General features: G+C 47.2%; 1 protein-coding gene across 3 annotated transcripts in view; it reads right to left on the reverse strand.

Moving 5' to 3' along the window:
• ZNF518B (zinc finger protein 518B) overlaps positions 1-16,469 on the reverse strand; it is a 257,950-nt gene extending 241,481 nt beyond the window's left edge. The window contains exon 1 of one of the 3 annotated variants that reach the window (XM_069631953.1): positions 16,380-16,469. The gene's annotated coding sequence lies outside the window, so the exon portion shown is untranslated. Of the gene's footprint in view, positions 1-15,957; positions 16,111-16,379 lie in introns of those variants that run through there. The other 2 variants (XM_069631952.1, XM_069631951.1) reach the window with 2 other exon arrangements.
• Positions 16,470-18,805: the final 2,336 nt, after the last annotated feature.

Here is an 18,805-nt window from a genome sequence, read left to right on the forward strand (position 1 = left end):
CACCGTGAGGAGAGGTGCTGGCACTGTGCGGCCTCCTGCAGAATGCGGGCCCCCACTGGCCACAAGCCGGGACTGAGAACATTGGGGGGGTACTGCCATTGGCTGAAGGCTGTGGGGAAGATATGAGCGCTGTTGCTCTGTGACTGGGTATGGCAAGAGGTGGGTCTTCGGGAGAGCCACAGAGTTGTTCCTTCCTGGAGGGGAGGCAGGGCTAGGCTGGACTCCTATACTGAGGCGATTCGAGGCTGAGTGGGTACCACAATAGGTACGTGTCTGATAACCCCTAATACAATATCACAGCCAGAGGGAAAGGCACTGGATTCGCACACTTTGGACACTATCACAAGGATGTGGGGTATGCCGTAGGTGATGTGGGGCGCCACCTGTCTACCACACTGGGTGCTGAACCTTGGCCTGGGTGAGGCGAACTGTGGACTGGACTAAAGACCACAATCCAACAATTGAGCAGCATACCAGGGCACAGCTGACGAGAGGAGGAGAGAAAGGAAGGCAGTCACCAGTGAAAGTCAGGCTGCACCTCAGTAGCCGGTGGGATGCGGAGGAGGCACTGCGGGCATTGACACTTCATTTGCATAATTGAGACGAAAGGACTGCAGATGAGCCCTGACACATTGAAAAGGGAAGCATGAGAGCGGCAGGCGGATCCTGGCGAGACAGTGCTTAGTGCCTCACGCCTGGGTGTCGCGGTGTGGCCCACTGGACCCCGAATAAACAGTGGTGCGCATGGATACCATGAAGGACAGCAGTGCGAAAGAGGCGGGCCGGCTGTTGGCAACATAGGACTAGGTGCTCTTCCCTCGGTGCCATTGCAGAACGTGAAAAAGACCATTGTGCCGCCACAAGCCGCACAGGCCTGATATAGACACCGCCTTCGGATGCCAGAGAGCAGTAGGAAGGGGAAAGCCAGGCAGACAGTCATGCAGGGCGAAAGGGTGGCTGCAGCTCGACACCACAAGTGGCCGTGCAAGACGGAGGCCCAATACTGGCTGCAATAGCTGAGTTGAAAACGGCACTGGAGTACAAGATCGATGCAGTTATCATGGATGTGGGGTTGCTCTTCCAAGATGTACGTGCAATGGCAGACCGTCTGGGCCCGGCGGAACAACAGGCATGAGACAATACCGGAAACATTGCCAGTACTCAGGCCCAGGTAGCAGACTTGTAAGATAGAGTGAAGATCCTGGAACACCGGGCAGAGGATGTGGAAGGAAGGGCCCGCAGGAATAACGTCAGGATACTCGGACTTCCAAAGGAGGCAGATGGTAAAGACCCCACAGCATACATTGAGGACATTCTGCAGGAGGAGGGCCCGGGCACATTGACTCAGGGATTCACTGCCGAAAGGGCGCACCAATCGCTGAAGAAGAAACCACTACCAGGTGCCCCGCTGAGATCGGTGATAGCAGAAATCTTGTATTACAAGGACAGAGAATGGATACTAAGTTTCTCTAGGGAGGGGGGGCTATAACGAGAGGATCCTTGAAACTGGCAATTTATCCCGACTACACCGCACTAGTCCAGAGGCTAGAGGGCACTATTTGGGCCAACCAAAGAACGATTGCAGAGAACTTACGCTATATATTGATTTACCCTGCTAAATTGAAGATCCTACATAACGGGAGGTCACACTTCTTTAAGAACTCGATGGAAGCACAATCCTAGATGGACGCAGAATGTATACCCGTTACGCTCACCTGGTCACTGCAGGGATGTTGGGGCACGGTTGGAGCCCTCCCTCGACTTGGCACCCCTGGATCGACTCGCTCCCCCAGCTGCTGCGGAATCAACTGCTCTGGATGCTGATATTGCCCCTGAGAGAAGATGAGAGGCAATGAGAATGGCGTAGTGGTGTCGTGAGCCCCTCGACCCTTTCGAGCCAGACCGAAGTGTGCAAGCATTTACCCATGCAAGCTCACCTGTTTACTTGTAATGCTGAGCTCTCCGTCCTGCTTTTTGTGGAAGTGGCGATCCAGACCGGCTGCGACCCACCACTTAGAAGGTGAGTGTTTTAGTAATGATTATTGTTAGTTAATTATAATGTCTTTTGCGTGATTGTAGTGCGTAATTCTTGCAATGTCTTTTGCTGTGATTATAGTTCGTAATTCTTGCAAATGTCTTTTCTCTCCTCTAGAGGTGTGAAGATGGCTGCCCGTAGTCGCGGTGTTTGGACCGAGTCGAGTGATTCCCCAGAGGATGATGAAGCCTCTGAACTAGATGGTAAATTGGCTTTTAATGTAGAACGCTAGTCTTAGGTATGGTGCGGCCGAGCGTAAGTTATGTATATGACTCCTAACCTGTTGTGTTCTTTTCTCTTGCAGGAGAAGTCTGCCGGCGTTGAGCAGAGGCAGGCTGTTCGGAGGCCGGTCCGCGGCTGCAGAATGGAGGTTCCGCGAAGATGAAGAATGGAAGATAAGCTCCTGCGTAGCTGGATGTCCGGATCAGGTGAAGAAGTGCTCCAACTCCGATGGCGATGGGAGTCAGGTAAGATGTGATGCGCTGCAGACCATCGAGTACAGGAGATAGGTGAGATGCGCCTGCAGCGATGGTGTAGCTGGAGACAGGTAAGGTGCGCTTTCCACGATGGTGCAGCTGGAGTCAGGTAAGATGCGCCTTCAACGATGGAGTAGCCGGAATCAGCTAAGATGCGCCCTCAGTGATGGAGTAGCTGGAATCAGGTAAGATGCACGATGAGGAGAAGAGCAGGGAAACAGGTAAGGACGCTGCAGAAAGCAGACTAACGTGAAGCGCCAGTATGGTTGGCCTTAAATAGGCCGGCCCCGGACCATCCCTTTGGCCCCGCCTTGTGGCTCCACCTTGCCACTCCCAGAGGTTCTTGCACATGCTCCCCAATGATCCTCTATGGCCACGCCCGGCCCTGATGCACGTGCCTTAGGCACAAAGGGCCTCATTACACGGTAGGGGGTAAGGGTTTACCGGTACCAGTATTTTACCGGTACTAGTAAACCCTTACCGCCTTACTACGAGGTCCCTTTGCGGGTTGGAGAATTTAACACCTGCTTTTTGCAGGCGTTAAAAACCAACCTGCAAAGGGACCAGGGAGCTAATTACGGTACCGCAATTTGCGGTGCCGTAATTAGCACCTTCCCCATTCCCATTATGCCCTACGGGGCAAAAATGGGAATGGGGAAGGGCAATGGGGGAAGGCGGAATTACCGCCCCACCAACCTTGGAATAGGGCGGTAATTCCCCTTTCCACCAAGGCGGTGCCGGTATTTTACCGGCATGGACCAAGGTGCTAATAGCACCTTGGTCCACCGCCGTCCGTGTAATGAGGCCCAAAGTGTGCAAAGCACACTTTTCTATGAGCCTGGTGCCAGAGGCGCCAGGACTGTGTCCATTTGGACCCTGTAGGTGATGAAGATATGGGCCATTGCCCAGTGCCCATGACAATACCACAGCTCCCTGTGTAGGAACAATAATGACCCATAGTAGGATGGCTCTGACCAGGCCTGGGGGTTCACCTCCAGGATCTCTCACTTTCACAGGGTGTCTATCCATATAAACACTAAAAGCATTCAGCGAGCACAAATGGGAGCTCACGAAAGCGAGACACAGATCCGAGGGGGAAACCTTAAGCGGAAGTTACAAGGAGCAGGTGCCACGAGGTACGGTTGAAGTTTTAGATGTCAGTTTTAAGGCATCAGGCTGCTGCATGTGACCTGGAAGGGGGGTGGCGGTTGCAAAAGAAGCAGCTGGGCCTTAGCCGAGGACTTACTGCTGGGCAACTGTTCTGTTGTGTGGACCATTATTGGGTTGTTTTGATGGTTGTTAAGAGGGGAGATGAGAGGAACGGGCAAGCAAGGGTTTGGGGGAGGATATGTTGTGTTGTTTGGTTAGGTTGGACAGTGACAAGTGAAAATACGGTGGGCAATGCATAAAAAAGGGCAGGGGTCATATCCTGGGTGCGAAGAGTGTGATGATACGCAAGGGAAAGGTGGCTTTCGATGATAGCCGGGAGACAGAGCAGCCTGGCCTGGCGTGGGAGGCCTGGCTAATGACAAAAGTGCAAGGTGGCTTGATGAGGAAGTGGGAACCAAGGGGCCTGACTCTGTATACCCATGTCTAAGAATAGGGGGGTGAGTATAATCACCTGGAATGTGCGGGCCATTAACAATTATGTGAGAAGACTACGCATACTTACCTGGTGAGAAGGGGCATACAGGTGGCAATGCTGCAAGAAATGCATTTAATGGCTGATAGACAAGCTGCCGTGGCCAGAAAATGGGGAGGCAGGCCGTATGGATCAGCTTTCTCTGCATACGCCAGGGTTGTCCACACCTGGATTGCTCCAGCTGCCCCCTTCCAATGGCTCGAATTTAAGAGAGATGATGAGGGTAGAATTGGGGTGGTGCATGGGCTGTGGGACAATAGAGAAATCTGTTTTGTAAACACATATGCCCCAAACCATGATGCCACTGTGTTCTTTAGGTTATTGTATTCAACACTATCTACATATAGAGAGGCTACATGGGTCTGGGGTGGAGACTTCAATTCTACCCTTAATCCTAGATTGGATAGGTCCGACACGAAATTTGCTAAACCTGCACCACAGGCTCGGGCTCTGGGCTCCCTCGTGCGGGATCTGAGGCTTGTGGACATATGGAGGGAAACAAATGGTGAATCACAAGGTTATTCATTCTTTTCAGCCCCCCATGCTGTACACATGGGAGAATTTGTGCACATAGAATACAGGGACAGGGTGCTTTCTGACCATGCACCACTTATGACGATATGGCAAAATACCACCTTGAGACCAAGGATACCCACCTGGCGGCTGAGGACGGAGGCCCTACAAGATGAAGCCTTTAATGAATACCTGAGGGAGAAGATAGGGGAGTACTTTGACACTAACACAGATAGTGTCTAAAAAGACGAGTACACTATGGGATGCATTCAAGGTTGTCATCACAGAGGCGGCCATAGGGAAAGTGGGGGTCCTTAAGAAGGAGATATTGAGGGCCCTTGAGGATACTGAAAACAAAATAGAATGCGTAGAAAGCAAGGAGCTTAGGACACCTGGGGAATCAACAGAACTGCTGGGGTTGCAGCAAAAATGTCTGGCGAAATGGAATAGGCTGGAAAGGCAGGACTTTGCAACGTACACCAAAAGGTTGCATGAGGAGGGCGATAAGCCGGCGAGACTACTAGTATGGCTGTGCAGGCATAAGGAGACAAGGGACATGATTAGTGTCATTGCTGATTCAAATGGGGAGTTAGTCAGGACCCGAAATGGGATCAATGAGGTGTTTGCACGTTTTTATGAATCCCCATACTATGCATATATTGTTTAGGGAACGACACAGTTGTAGAAGTCATATCCCAAATTGACTGACCGAAGCGGATAGCGGTACAGGCGGACATGCTTGACGCACCACTGAGATGGAGAAAATAAAAGGAGTGATAAGGGAACTTCCGACCGCCAAGGCCCCAGAACCGGATGGGCTCCCGGGTGTAGGTAAGACATGGTATCACAAGTATGACACTGGCACAATAGATACAATTTGTAAAACCTTTATTGAAAAGTTGGGGTCAAAGAAACTCCTATGTAGCCCTATAACTAAGATGAGAGTAGTCTCGTCCATCAAACCATAAACAAAACAGTCCTGGTGGAGTCTTTCAAATCAAAATGGCCTATGCTAACAAAACCTAATGCCTGCCCTATCTCTTGTACAAAAACTGTAAAAAGGAGAAATGTATGCAAAGGAAAAATCAGTGTTCAAAAGAATAAAAGTAGTTGAACCAGCGTTCCTCCTCAAGTTAAACCTCACGGAGTACGGCTGTCCTTGTAGACAGGATGACACACTCTGGCTTGGTTTCTAACACTCTAAGCAGTTCCATACCACGGATTGAGGCCCGCCTGGCCTTCCAGGTTAAAGTCTCTTTCTTGACTTTCAGAATTGTATTCCTACGTAAAGTTCACCAAGGTCCCCCTATGCTGGGCTCAGACCTTACAGCACACAGTCACATAGGTCCCCCTCTGTCGGGCTCAGATCTTTCACGTCACAGTTCAACACAAACTTGCCGGGGGGCTCCGTTCCCAACCTTATTGTACTTCAGGTCTCCATCAATCGGGCTTGGACCCCTTTCGCATGTTGAATACATTTGAATGTGCATGGCTCTTACTGACCACTGCAGAACCACTTCGACTCAAAGTTCACGTTTACTCTCACTTAATTCACTTTTTCTTTATAGCTTCAAACAATGTACCTTTCGAATGGGCTCCTTCCTTTCGGCTGACCACTCCGTTACTTTAATATCGCTGATCTCACAGCTGCCTTTTACTTCAAAGTTCACTCACAGTTCTGACTTTCTTTGCGTCTCATCCAAATGCGTGTAGCCTTCACTTGTGAGATCATGTTGCTACTTCATTCGCTTTAACACACACCGGTCTTTCAGGCTGCTTGCCAACTCACCGGCTGTGCGAACTTGTTTCTTGCTTTGCTATTTTCAATTCACGAGTCAAGGTTAGTACCACAAGATTGGCCTCACCTCCCCAACTCTGCCGTTCACCCAGGAGGGTTGCTTGCGTCCTTGAAATACATGCCATCTTCACTTGTGTGATCTGGCCTTCTCCACATGTCTTTTGCGGTCTGGCGGCAACGACCTCCAGTAGGGAACCCTTGGAGTTTCCGCCCCGCTGCTCTCGTCCCTTGGTCCGTTGCTGTGCTCCAGTAGGTGTGCCTTTGTCCCGGAGGTTCTGCTCGTACTCGTGTTCCGTCTTGCTCAGAGTGTGTCTTTAGGTGTTGCCTTTTATTTGTGTGAGGAGAGCTAACTGGTATCAGGTGTATGCACTTAGTGTAAAGTGCATGACTTTCCTGACCCGATTAATGAGACATGTCCAGTACGATCTGAGAGAGTTAGTCTGGTACTCTTATTCACCCACTTCCTTGGCCCAGTATTTGTATAAAAAAAGGGGTGGTTGGTACTTCAGAAAATTCTATAAAATAAGATAGGGGACATGGAACAAAAAAGGGGGGGAATAGCGTGTCTCCCTATCAGCTGTCTTACCCACACTCCCCGAAGACCCCTAACCCAGTTGATCCACCCGCACTGGTCCCCCCCAGGGTATGGATCAAAAGGCGATGGCTGTGCCCAGGCCACCTGAGAGAGAGAATGCAGGGACTAGCGGGTGAGACACTCTCTGGTTTCTCACATGGACCAGACGAGCTATGTCTCGGGCGCAATGCTACCTGGAACCTATGGAGGCTGCATCACGTCATAGATAGCAACAACTTGTCAGAGGGAGACTGCCGGGTAGCCTCACTGGACACAGTGAAGGCCTTCGACTCAGTCCGATGGGACTGGCTGCTGGCGACCATGGCACACATTGGGATCGGTGGGGTTTTCTTGAGATGGGTGTAGCTGATCTACACGGCTCCTATGGCACGGGTGAGGATGGATAGACAAATCTCCGAGGCATGGGGGTGTATAAAGGTACCAAGCAGGGCTGTCCACTGCCGCCAATGCTGTAAATTCTAGCATTAGAACGCTGGAAGTGTTCCTCAGAAAAGAATATACGGAGGCCGGTATCCCGATAGACGATGTAGCACATCTGGTCTCCCTATACGAGGATGACATGTTGCTGTTTGTGACCCAGCTAGAGGATATTCTGCCACACCTATTAGACGTCATTGACCAATTTGGCACTTTCTCAGGCGTTAAGGTGAACAGGGAGAAATCCTGCCTGTTCCCGCTTGCAGGGCATAGGGGCCGCGGCCTAGAGCGGCTAACGAGCCTGGGCCTCAAGTAGAAAACCAACACTTTTCGGTATCTAGGTATGAATGTGTGGAACGAGCTGGCGGATGCACATGTGGACAACACACTGAAGGCCCTCAAGGGGGTGGGCAACTCCATGGGATTCTGGAAAAAGCTGCCTCTGGGGGTACCAGGCAGAGCAGTCCTCCTGAAGATGGTTGTACCCCCATGACTTTTGTATTATTTTGTCAATATACCCTATAACATACCGATAACTTTCTTTCACCAATTGAATTCAATGGTAAGAGAATTCCTATGGGGAGGCGGGAGAAATAGAGTTGCATTGTGCATATTACAGACGTAGTATGCCGAGGTCGGAATGAAAGTGCTCACCTTTGAATGTTAGTATTTAGCAGGGAAACTACAATTCACAGTGAACTGGCTGGGAGACAAAGCCACTCAGGAAACCTTGTTATTGCAGGCTAAGATAGGGCAACACTTTTTGAAGGAAGTACTGTGGGTTAAGGAACCCGCCTCAGAATGACCTTTCAAATTACTGAAACTTGGTAAGGAAATATGGAAGAGGTCCTGGAGGCGCCTGGGGGTACCTGATCCTTGTTCTAATCATGTCCCCTTAGCTAGAGTTATAGGAGAACTTCAGGGAACAGTGAGACAATATAGGAGGCACTGGGAGAGTAAAGGGATAGCCATGATAGGGGACCTGTTAAGAGAAAGTACATTATTGAGTCTCCAATCCCTGGTAGATGAATACGGCCTACACAAAGGCCAATTTTTACTACGTCTGGGTATGGTCAGGAGGATTAGAGAGAGATGGTTGGGCCCGCAAGATGAGGTGGTGACAAATGCGACGTTAGATACTATGTATGACGTGGCAGAATGGGGACATATGATCTCTAGGCTGTATGACTTGTTTCTGGGCAGTTTTGCTATACCGCAACTGAAGGTGTGTGAGAAATGGGAGAAGGACGTGGGGAAATCCTTTACAGAAGGAAAATGGAAGAGAGTACTGATATACACCAAGCGAGTCCTGAGGAATGCCAGGTTTAGGTTAACCCAATTATATGTCACACATAGGGAGTATATGACCCCACACAGACTATCCCATTTGGCTGGGGGACAGCACCACACCTGCCCGAGATGCACGCAGGAGTGGGTGGACATTATACATATGTTTTGGACATGCCCGGTAATTCGGAGGTTCTGGGGGAAAGTGATGGAGAGAGCAGCGATAGGGGGCATTCAGATGCAGGCTTGGCCCCCAGAGTTTTGCTTGCTGGGGCTGTTCCCTAGGGGAAGGAGGTGCAACGCACACCTCTCTAAAATGAAAGACTTGATATGCATATTGGCAAAACACAGAATAGCGATGGCTTGGAAAAGGGCGCAGGGTCCCAGTTTTGAGGCCTGGTTTGTAACCTAAAGAGATGGTCACTAGGGGAGACAGCAGTGTGGTTCGGAGCGCTGTGGCGAGGAATGCATGAAGCCAGTGAGGGAGCAATAGCCTGGAACACACTGACACCTACCATGTTTGCTAACAAAATGGAAAAGTTGAGCACACGAAACAGGACTGATGAGCGTGCCGGGAGGGAGGGTGCTGGAGTGCTTGATTACTGGACTGATGGGCACCCAGCTGAAGATGGACTATGCTGTTACATACGATGAGACTTGTTAAACGCAATAAAAACATGTTTTTAAATGGATGTATGCATAGAAAACAGGGGTGGTCTGAGTATGAGTTGTCAGTATAAACATAGGTATGTTTGTTTTTATGTATGTGTGCATGCAAGGAGATGTCCAAGTGCTGCATGAATGCGAATGTGAATGAGAGTGTGTAGGTCTTTGAATGACAGCATCAGTGCGTGTGTGTGTGTGTTCCTTCTCTGCATATATGGAGAGGGATCGGGTGGGCCTCTAATATTAAGGAGTAAAAGGCTACTGGCAGCTGGAATGATATTTAAGCTGGGCATTAAGGGTAAAGCAAAGCTGATGAGTGCTATTACATAACCTGATTGGCATAATTTGTTGCAGCCGGTCTAGCTATACTTACTTTACTGGGCATCAAGGGTAAAGCCAACATGAGTGCTATTACGTAGCTAGACTAACATACATTGGGGTAGTCAGTCTAGCGATAATTTACTGTGGCATGCAATTTATATTGGGCATTAAGGGTAAAGCAAAAATGAGGAGTGCTATTACGTAGCAAGACTGGTTTTCATTGGTGCAGCCGGTCTAGATCTATTTTCTTTCTGTGGTGTGGAATTTGTTACTGGACATAAATGGTAAAGCAAGCATGATCAGTGTTATTACATAGCTAAATTGGCCTGCTCTGGTGCAGTCAGTCTAGTTATGTTTTCTTATTGTGGCATGGCATTTTTTTTACTGGTATGACGGGCAAAGCCAGCATGATGAGTGTTATTACTTTACTAGAATGGCATTCACTGGGGCAACCAGGCTAGATCTACTTTCTTGCTGTGGTATGGCATTTGTTACTGGGAATCAATGGTAAAGAAAACACAATATGTATTATTATGTCGCTACACTGGCCTACTTTGGTGCAGCCAGTCTAGTTATGTTTTCTGATTGTGGAATGGAATTTGTACTGGTATCAACGGTAAAGCTAGCAAGATGAATGATATTACATTACTAGACTAGCCTGCATCGGTGCAGCTTGTTTGGATACAATTTCTTACTGTGGCATGGCATTTATTAATGGCCATCAAGGGTAAAACAAATAAGTGTTATTACAGGGCTAAACTTGCGTCCATTGATGGTGACAATCTAGCCATATATTTTTACTGCACCATGGCTTTTGTTACTGGGCTTCAAGTTTTAAGCAAACAAGATAACTGTTATTACATGGGTAGACTGTCCTGCATTGCTGCAGTTTGTCTAAACCTGTCTTCTTGATGTGGCCTGCCATTGTTTTCTGGAACAGCCAATGGGAGTGAGTTATTAAATAGTAATAATTGAATATACTGGTGCATTCTGCATGAATGGAAACACAGTCAGCATGAAAATGTCTTTTACACTGGCATATATTGTGGGAAAAGGCATCATCAAAATGTATTGGAATATGATCCTGTGCACCGTTGGTGACTTGATTTTCTCATGTGCTACTATAGAAAATCATTTGCAAACTGTGTGACATTTAATCTAAATATTCACAGAAAGTATGCTAACAAAATGCACCATTTTAACCCTCTATATTTAAAATGTTATCGGACAGGCGACATCCCAGCCGCCTCACTCGTTGGTTTGTTCGAGCTCTCTTGTTACTCTTGGTCGCTCCCGCATCTTCGGGGCAAACATGTACACCCCTCCAAGTAAAGAACTCATCAGCCGCCACTGATAGACCACTGTTTCCATCCCACCACAAATCACGTGGTGTTAGCTCAGTGCTCTCAGGTTTTACGTGGTCATGCATAAGAAGGCCATCTAGTCCTGTTTTTTGGATAGGAATTCTGAGACATGTCGTTTTCGTAAATTCCAAATTGGAAAGAAAAACTACATGTTCCAGAGTACAAGGGAAAGCAACCGGATTTGGATGAACTTCTCACGCATGGCCACAGGAAACTTGAGAGCTCTGGTAATTATACCAATCAGCTGGGATAAATGCATACGCCCAGATCAACCTGCTGGCAACTGACACGTAATTCGCAGTTATGACCCGCAATTTTAAGTAAATTACTTTAGACCGTGAAGGTCTCCCAAAACCCACCCACAAAGTAGCCTGGCCAGTAGCAGCAGACTACTTCTCCACTAAACATAAATAGGGGCTCAACCGAAGCACCTTTTCATTGAATGCTGTGCTGCTACTTGAGCCAACACCTACCTGAAAACACTGCCCCCCTGACTGGCACCCCCTCCTTCTGATTCTTCATTCCAAAAATACTTCTGGAAGGCGGATCTCACCCCACTTGCTGGGAGTGTCTGACTTCCTATGACCCGTGGGAAGAAATCCGAACATAAACCCAAGAACTGCAGGGCCGCAGCTTTGCTGTGTCTTTAAATGCAAAATGACACATCTTGTCACTCTTTCTATTTTCCATCGGCAAACTATAGGAGAATTGTAACATGCTGACTGCAATCTTGTGGTAATTCAAAAAAAGGTAAATCAAAGTGCATTGTTCTATTAATTCTTTGATGCACTTTTCATGATTCAGTCGGGTTGATTAGAGAAATACATTTCTTATAGCAACATAACTTTCACATGCGACACATGTTTCTGGTGTTATGTGTGGGAAGCCATACTATGCCCTTTTAGTGTGGTGGGCTGGGCAACGTACATTCCACAAATATGCACATTTTGTGAAGGGGTGTGATGGTGGAGGGTAACGTACAAGTAAACCTAGAGCCTACTGTGATAAGTTGCATCCATGAATCACACCTGAAAACATTGTGACCTCGGTTTCTTCCAGGGACAGCTCGTCCATAATGGGCAATGGAGCGTCGACCCACCCATTTTGGACGAGCCGCCAAGCCAGCTCACTATAAACACTGAGCACTTCCTCAGCTCCAACAAGCAGCTGAGGGAGCACTCCTGGGCTGGCTTGAACTGTCAATGAGAAACCTGGTTTCCCTTTGACAGTTCGTACCCCAGCATGCATGTCCAATGGGCTGTACAAGACTTGGGTGTTTTGCTTCCCCAGCCTTGCATGGCCCATTGGTAGATGCGGGTTGGGGTCCTGATGCTATGAATGTGAAAGAGGGCGCTCCTACTCCTGCCTGCACAGTCAGAGTTGCCGGGTTGTACTCCAGGTGATGCTGCGCCTCCTGTGCGCCTTTGCAGGAATTCGTAAGTGCTTCCTGATCATGTTGCGTGGAGCTGCAGGCTTGTTGCAGGTCCTGTGACTTCAGGTAAATTTAAAAAAAAATGTGAATGTGTGCATGGCTGTGTGTGTGGTGAATAAGTATATGTTTGGGTGCACAAGTGAATTTATTTTATTTATTGTGTTTTTATAATGCGACTATACACAATGCATTTCAAGGCCTTGTGATATTCGGATCGTGCACATGCAGTTAACAGAAATGCAGGGGGGTGGGGGAAGTGGCGGAGGGTTAAGCCAGTGCCAGGGTAGGCCAGATGGATAGAGCCTAAGGGGGTGCGTGGGCAGAAGGTCCATGTGCTAAGTGCAAGCAACGGGCTGGAAAAGCTCAGAGTGTGGAAACCCAGCCAGGATAGTGCAGGGGAAGGGAGCCCAGAAGGGTAAGTGCAGGTTGGGAGGGAGGGTCAGAGGAGACTAAGTGCAGAGGAAGACTGGTAGCGGAGGGCCAGGTGCCCTGTAAGAATCTGAAGGAACCAAGCAGCCAGTCAAGAGGCGGGTTGGAACATTAGCGGGGGAGAGGGTAGGAGGAAGAGAAAAGGAGGGTCTTGGAAAGCTTCTGGAACTTAAGGATATCCAGTTCAAGTCTAAGAGGGGCAGGGATGCCATTCCAGAGAGAGGCACCTGTGGAAGAAAGCAATCTACCCCCCACTCTCTCCTTGGAGAAGAGTCTGGTCTGCAGAGAGTTGGAGCTAGAAAACCAAAGGGCTGTGGCAGGGAGGTATTTAGGGAAAGAGAGTTTCGGATGTAACCGGGTCACAGGCCCAGGAGAGCCTTGTTGGTGATGCAGAGGATGTTGAACTTGATCCTCGCAGCAACCGGGAGCCAGTGAAGAGCTTTTAGGGCTGGAGAGATGCTGCCCCTGGGCTTGAGGCCAAGGATATGTCTTGCAGTCCTTTCTCTGGATTAGTTGAATGCAGTGAAGGGAGGAGTTAGGTAGGATGAGGAATAGGCTGTTACAGTAGTCCAGCATGGAGTAGACCAAAGCGCTGGAGACATTGAGTTTCTGGGTGAGGGTGAGGAATGAAAGAGTATGTTGTGTGGGAGTGTATGTGTGAATGAGAGAGTGGATGTGTATGGGTGCTTGAGGGAAAGTGTATGATTGAATGTATAAATAAAATGGCCCCCCAAATAAGAGGTGAGCATGCCTCTGATTTGGGATCCGGGGGAAGCCGGTGCTGCCAAATCCGAGGCCCATTCACCAGCAAGGTACTGGTGAGTGCATCTTTGATTCATTCCCAAATCCTGTCGTACACTGTGCTGGTGAGCGGGCCTATGATTTGAGAATGAATCAAGAGGTCTGCTCACCAATACGGTGAGCGCCGTACACAGTGCTTGAGAACGGGCCTCTGATTTGCGGCACCCCCTATGCCACACACCCAAATCAGAGGGCCGCTCACTGTGGTGAAAGGGCCTCTGATTTAGGGGTCTGGGAGGAGGTGGAGCATTTTTTAATGGTCATCAATCTTAAAGCAAGCATGATATCGTTTTTGCTTGAACAATAATGCCCAGTAAAATAAATGCCATGCCAGAGGCATACAGTGTAAAAAGACTGGCTGTAGCAATGCTGTCGAGTCTGCCCATGTAACAACACTTGTCATGCTTGCATGATAAGTGTTGATGCATGGCTACACTGGGTTGCATTGCTGCAGATGGTCTGGTTACGTTTTCTGCCTCTGGCATGGCATTTGTACTGCCCATTTATGATAAAGTAAGCATGGTATGGGTTATTACATGGGTAGACTGGCATTTTGGTGCAGCCAGTATAGTCATTTTTTACTGTGGTGTGGCATTTTTACTGGTGAATCAAAAATGCATATTATTAGTTATCATAATTGTTTTCCTATTGTGGCATGGCAATTCTAATGGCAACCCCAACAGGAGTATGTTCTTATAGGCAGGTGATGGCATATATTGGCAGAGCCAGTTAGGACATGTTTTCTTATAGTATCATTACTAGTATTATGCACAAAGCAAACATGACTATGTTCTTTTATCTGAATACTGACATGTCTAGGTGCAGCCAGGATTGAAACGTATGGGCGCAGCCAGCGTGAAAATGTTTTTATACTGGCATATATTGTGGTAAAAGGAATCATGAAAATGCATTGAGAAATGCTTCTGCGCACTGTTGGTGACTTGCATGCACGGTCAAAAATTGCTAGGAGTTATTTAGCTCCTGATTCTATCCAAAGCCTGGTCAGCTTAAAAACAAGTTACAACAAGCTACTTTTGGCTCCCCAGGCCAACTGGTGGCTTGCAAACACGCACGTGACATTAACTTTGAGCCTTTGCGAATTTAAACAAAGTAGAATCAGGAGACATTTAAATGTTTTATATATAACAGGCAAAAAGCTAAAGTGTGGATTTCATGTGTAAATTAGATTTGCAGAGCGATTTGTTCTAGCGGTAGCTCCGCCTACTTGTTGATGCCAGACACCCAAGAGTTTGTTTTACGTCATGCTCATCGAATCTTAATTTGGAACCCTGTGCATCTATTGGATTTTTTCATGCGTTATCTTACAAAACAGATTGCAAACTGTCATTTTACCAAATTTTTTACAAAAAGTTTACTGTATAATGTACAATTTTCAGCCATTATTCAAAAAATGTTGCTGGGGAGAGTACTAAGATCGGTCCCTCACGCATATTTCTGGCACATTTTTACGCCCCTCCAATAATAAAAAAAATCACCAGCCGACACGGATTGTCCTGATAAAAGCAGATGAAAGTACAGTGCGGTTTCAGTTAGCTGCCATGGAAAACGTTGATTTGCGCTTCCAGCAAAATTGTTACAACACCAATAACAAGCAAGAACACCCTGGCACAGGTTGGTAAATTTCTGTTGGGATATAATTGCTGTTGCTTCCTTACCAAAGCAGCTATTTAAGGTCGTTGTTTTTTTTAAAGGTTTCGATCTCTTTGTGTATTAAAACTAGCGCTGCGGGAATCTTCCAGATGAGGGAGCCACACTCCAGTACATTACAGTAGAACCTCCCTATAATGCTGCTGGATGCTGCAGCCTGCGCGTTCATTCAATATGGCTGTGCCGTGTCCATAGTCTACGAGGGATGTGGCAACCTCTGTCTACGTGACAATTTACCTAAAAATATACATTTCCAGCAATCCAAAATAAAACCGGTGTTGTATGGTATCCTGCATCCCCATGGTAGCTTGTGGGAGGCACTGTTCGGCAATCTCCGGAGCCACGCCTACTTGGATGCCCCGCCCACCCACCCACAGATGGCTACAGCCATACAAACGGCGTAAACATGAAAAATTAGAAAAGCAGCACACTCGAACCATTCATGTCACACAGGCTGACATGGAGCACGTTCTATACCGCAACGCAGGGGACAGTAAAAGAAGCGGAATTCACCTCCTACGAGCGCTTGATAATTTTCACTAGACCATTTCATAGCTGCGTGGATTAAGGCAATAACAATGCGATTCGGGATTTCCTCCTACCTCTTCAGCTCTGAGTGCCCGCCCAGGCTGGCAGTTCCCAGGCGGGTTCTCCAGAGCCTGAAACCAATCTCAACAGCGCCGCCTACAGTATTAACGGGGTAACCGCTCAGTGCGTAGTAGACTAGAGATCTCCGCGCTCCGGCTTTGACGCAATGGCGTTGTTAAAAGCGGGCTCGCTCTGTAGAACTCTATTGAAACGGGAATCGTAGTGGTTTACCAGCTAATCACGTCACAGGGCAAATGTCGTTTTCAGCTGAATGTTAGTTGCCCTTAGTACACACAATGCTGCCGCCATGTTTATTTACAGCTACTGTAAATGATCCGATTACTTACTCGTAGTCCTCATTACCTCCATGCCGCTCTTCCTCGAACCAGTACTTATTTTTGATGCCACGACCTTGCTGACAGCTACCCATTTTGGTGCTGTCGCATTCGGTGGCACTAGAACCACCTATGTGGAAAAGCATTTCTAACACGAGATAAACAGGGAGGATACAAATCTGAATTTCTAGTTGCCATGGTAATTGGCAATGCGATGGAATGCATTAACATTCATGTTTCCTGCAGCCACCTAAACCAACGAGTGGATGCATTTTCATGAGTTTGCCTCTTCGAGCCCCTTTGTCAAAAATGTGCTTTCACCCCGTAAGGTCCCAGAATGATCTTTGCTTTGCTGGATACCAAGCCCCCTCTATGTGCCAGCAGAGCCTTCCTGTCATGCATTTACACAGGTCTCCTGCCCAAATTCACAACCTCTCTCCCTAAACCTTAGAGCAAACTTTTTATATTTATTTCATTAACCTTTGGTTTATCACAATCATTTTAACTTACATTTCTAAAAATACAAAGTCAAATTATCCATTACAATTCATCATATTATACCACGGCAATTTCACCTTAAAATAGCATATTCAAAAAAAGTATCGTTACTAAAACCAGATGAACATTTTTCTCCACCTATTATTACAGCCCAGAATTCATCTGTTGATAAAATGCTATTATGCATATCAAATTTCCCAATATATACAGTTATCTGGTGCGTTAATCATGTGCAAAACAATAAGAGACCAATACTCTCCCAGTCTTCCAGTTGGTAGCCGACGAAATAAAGGGCGGCGGATGTAAACCACTCAACAACTGGGTAAGAAAACTCCAAGGAAAATTGGAAGAGATAGCCTGCGCAGAAGAACTCCTGATTACAAATCCAGACAGAGTGAAGACCAAAATGGAGCAACAAGACTGGATGACCACCAACAAAAAGATCCTGGCTTACAAGTCACTAAAGCATCTTCCACCTGGCCATAATAAATTAAAAACTCTGCTGAAGTACTGTGAAAAATTTGCAGACAAGGAGCTGAGAAAACTCTTCATGAGAGCCCGCCTAAACCTGCTCCACACCAAGGAAATTTTGGCTATTAGATCTCAATCTCCCATAGCTACATGTCGTCTCTGTGAAAATCACGAACAATCAGAAACGTTAAGACACCTCCTTACATCCTGTCCTGAAATGAACAAGGAAAGAGAGGCGTACTTGGCACCACTTATATCCCACCCGTCAGTGCTAAATGAAGAAACTAGATGGAGACGACTAATCGCAGGTGACTCAGCCAGATGGTCTAGGGCCGCAGCAAAACTCCTGGACATAGCACTGAAAAAGGCAAATTCCGTGAATGATAGCCCGTAACAGATCAAGGGCGGCGCAAAAGAAAACGCAAAAGAAAATGAAAGTGGTGTCTTAAGTACTATACATAAACTGTGAAAGTTGAACGTCAAAACTTGTAAAAATCTTAAATGGTTAAACACAATAAAAAAAAAAGAAGAGATGTTTTAATGTTTCACGCTCATTTGATCTTGTACAATACCTACAAACAAGGTCTAGTTCCCCAGATCCTGAAATCAAGGCTAAGACCTTCTGGGGGCAGGTATGAATGAATTCTTACTCTGAGGAACTGGTTTCTTAGATAGCTATGAGGGAATTTAGTTAAATACATCGAAACAGCGCCATATGCTTTCTTTTCGTATTTAAAATGATGAAACAATTTAAATGTGTTCCCCTCATCCTGCGTACGATTCCAATCAGCTAGCCAGATTTTAATCTTAACATTATGGGGGTTATTCACAAGGTCATGCACCGTTGCATCGAACCCTACTAACAGATGTTTACATGCCTTATCCCACTCTGTCAGGATAGTTTCTTTGCCCATACACAAGGCTGCTTTTAACATTTCAAATAAGGGCATAGCCCTTCCCTGGATGCACTTCTGATAGTGCTAGGGATTTCCAACACACCATACCATGTATGGACAGCAGTCCGAGTTCATACAGGACAACTTGTATTGGGATTGATTTAGAGAGGCCCAGGAACCTCTTCTGAAAAAATCCCTCCAGTATCGGCCAAAGAGTGATAGGCAGAAACAGAGCGGACTCTGCACCATACATCAAAACTGCCACCACCTTTAGTTTGTAGAACTTTATAGCCAGTAATACAAAGAAGCAGCCACATTTCCTATGTAATTTCAGCCCTTGAGATGCCAATTTTGTTTACATTCAAACTCAACAATTTTTCGGTGGAAACACGTACCCTGCTGGAATTAACACATACACCTAGGTATCTAAATGTCTCCACTTGCTCTAAATGCTCCCCCTCCGGCTGCCATGTAAAAGGCCTTCGCCTCCTCCCCTGCAAAGGTTCTAAAATAAGTACTTTTGATTTTGGGACATTAATTCCTAGGCAATTGTTGTACAAGTAATCCATTAGT

Source organism: Ambystoma mexicanum, chromosome 6q (assembly GCF_040938575.1).
Source record: "Ambystoma mexicanum isolate Mex_15411 chromosome 6q, UKY_AmexF1_1, whole genome shotgun sequence".
Taxonomy (NCBI): Eukaryota; Metazoa; Chordata; class Amphibia; order Caudata; family Ambystomatidae; genus Ambystoma; species Ambystoma mexicanum.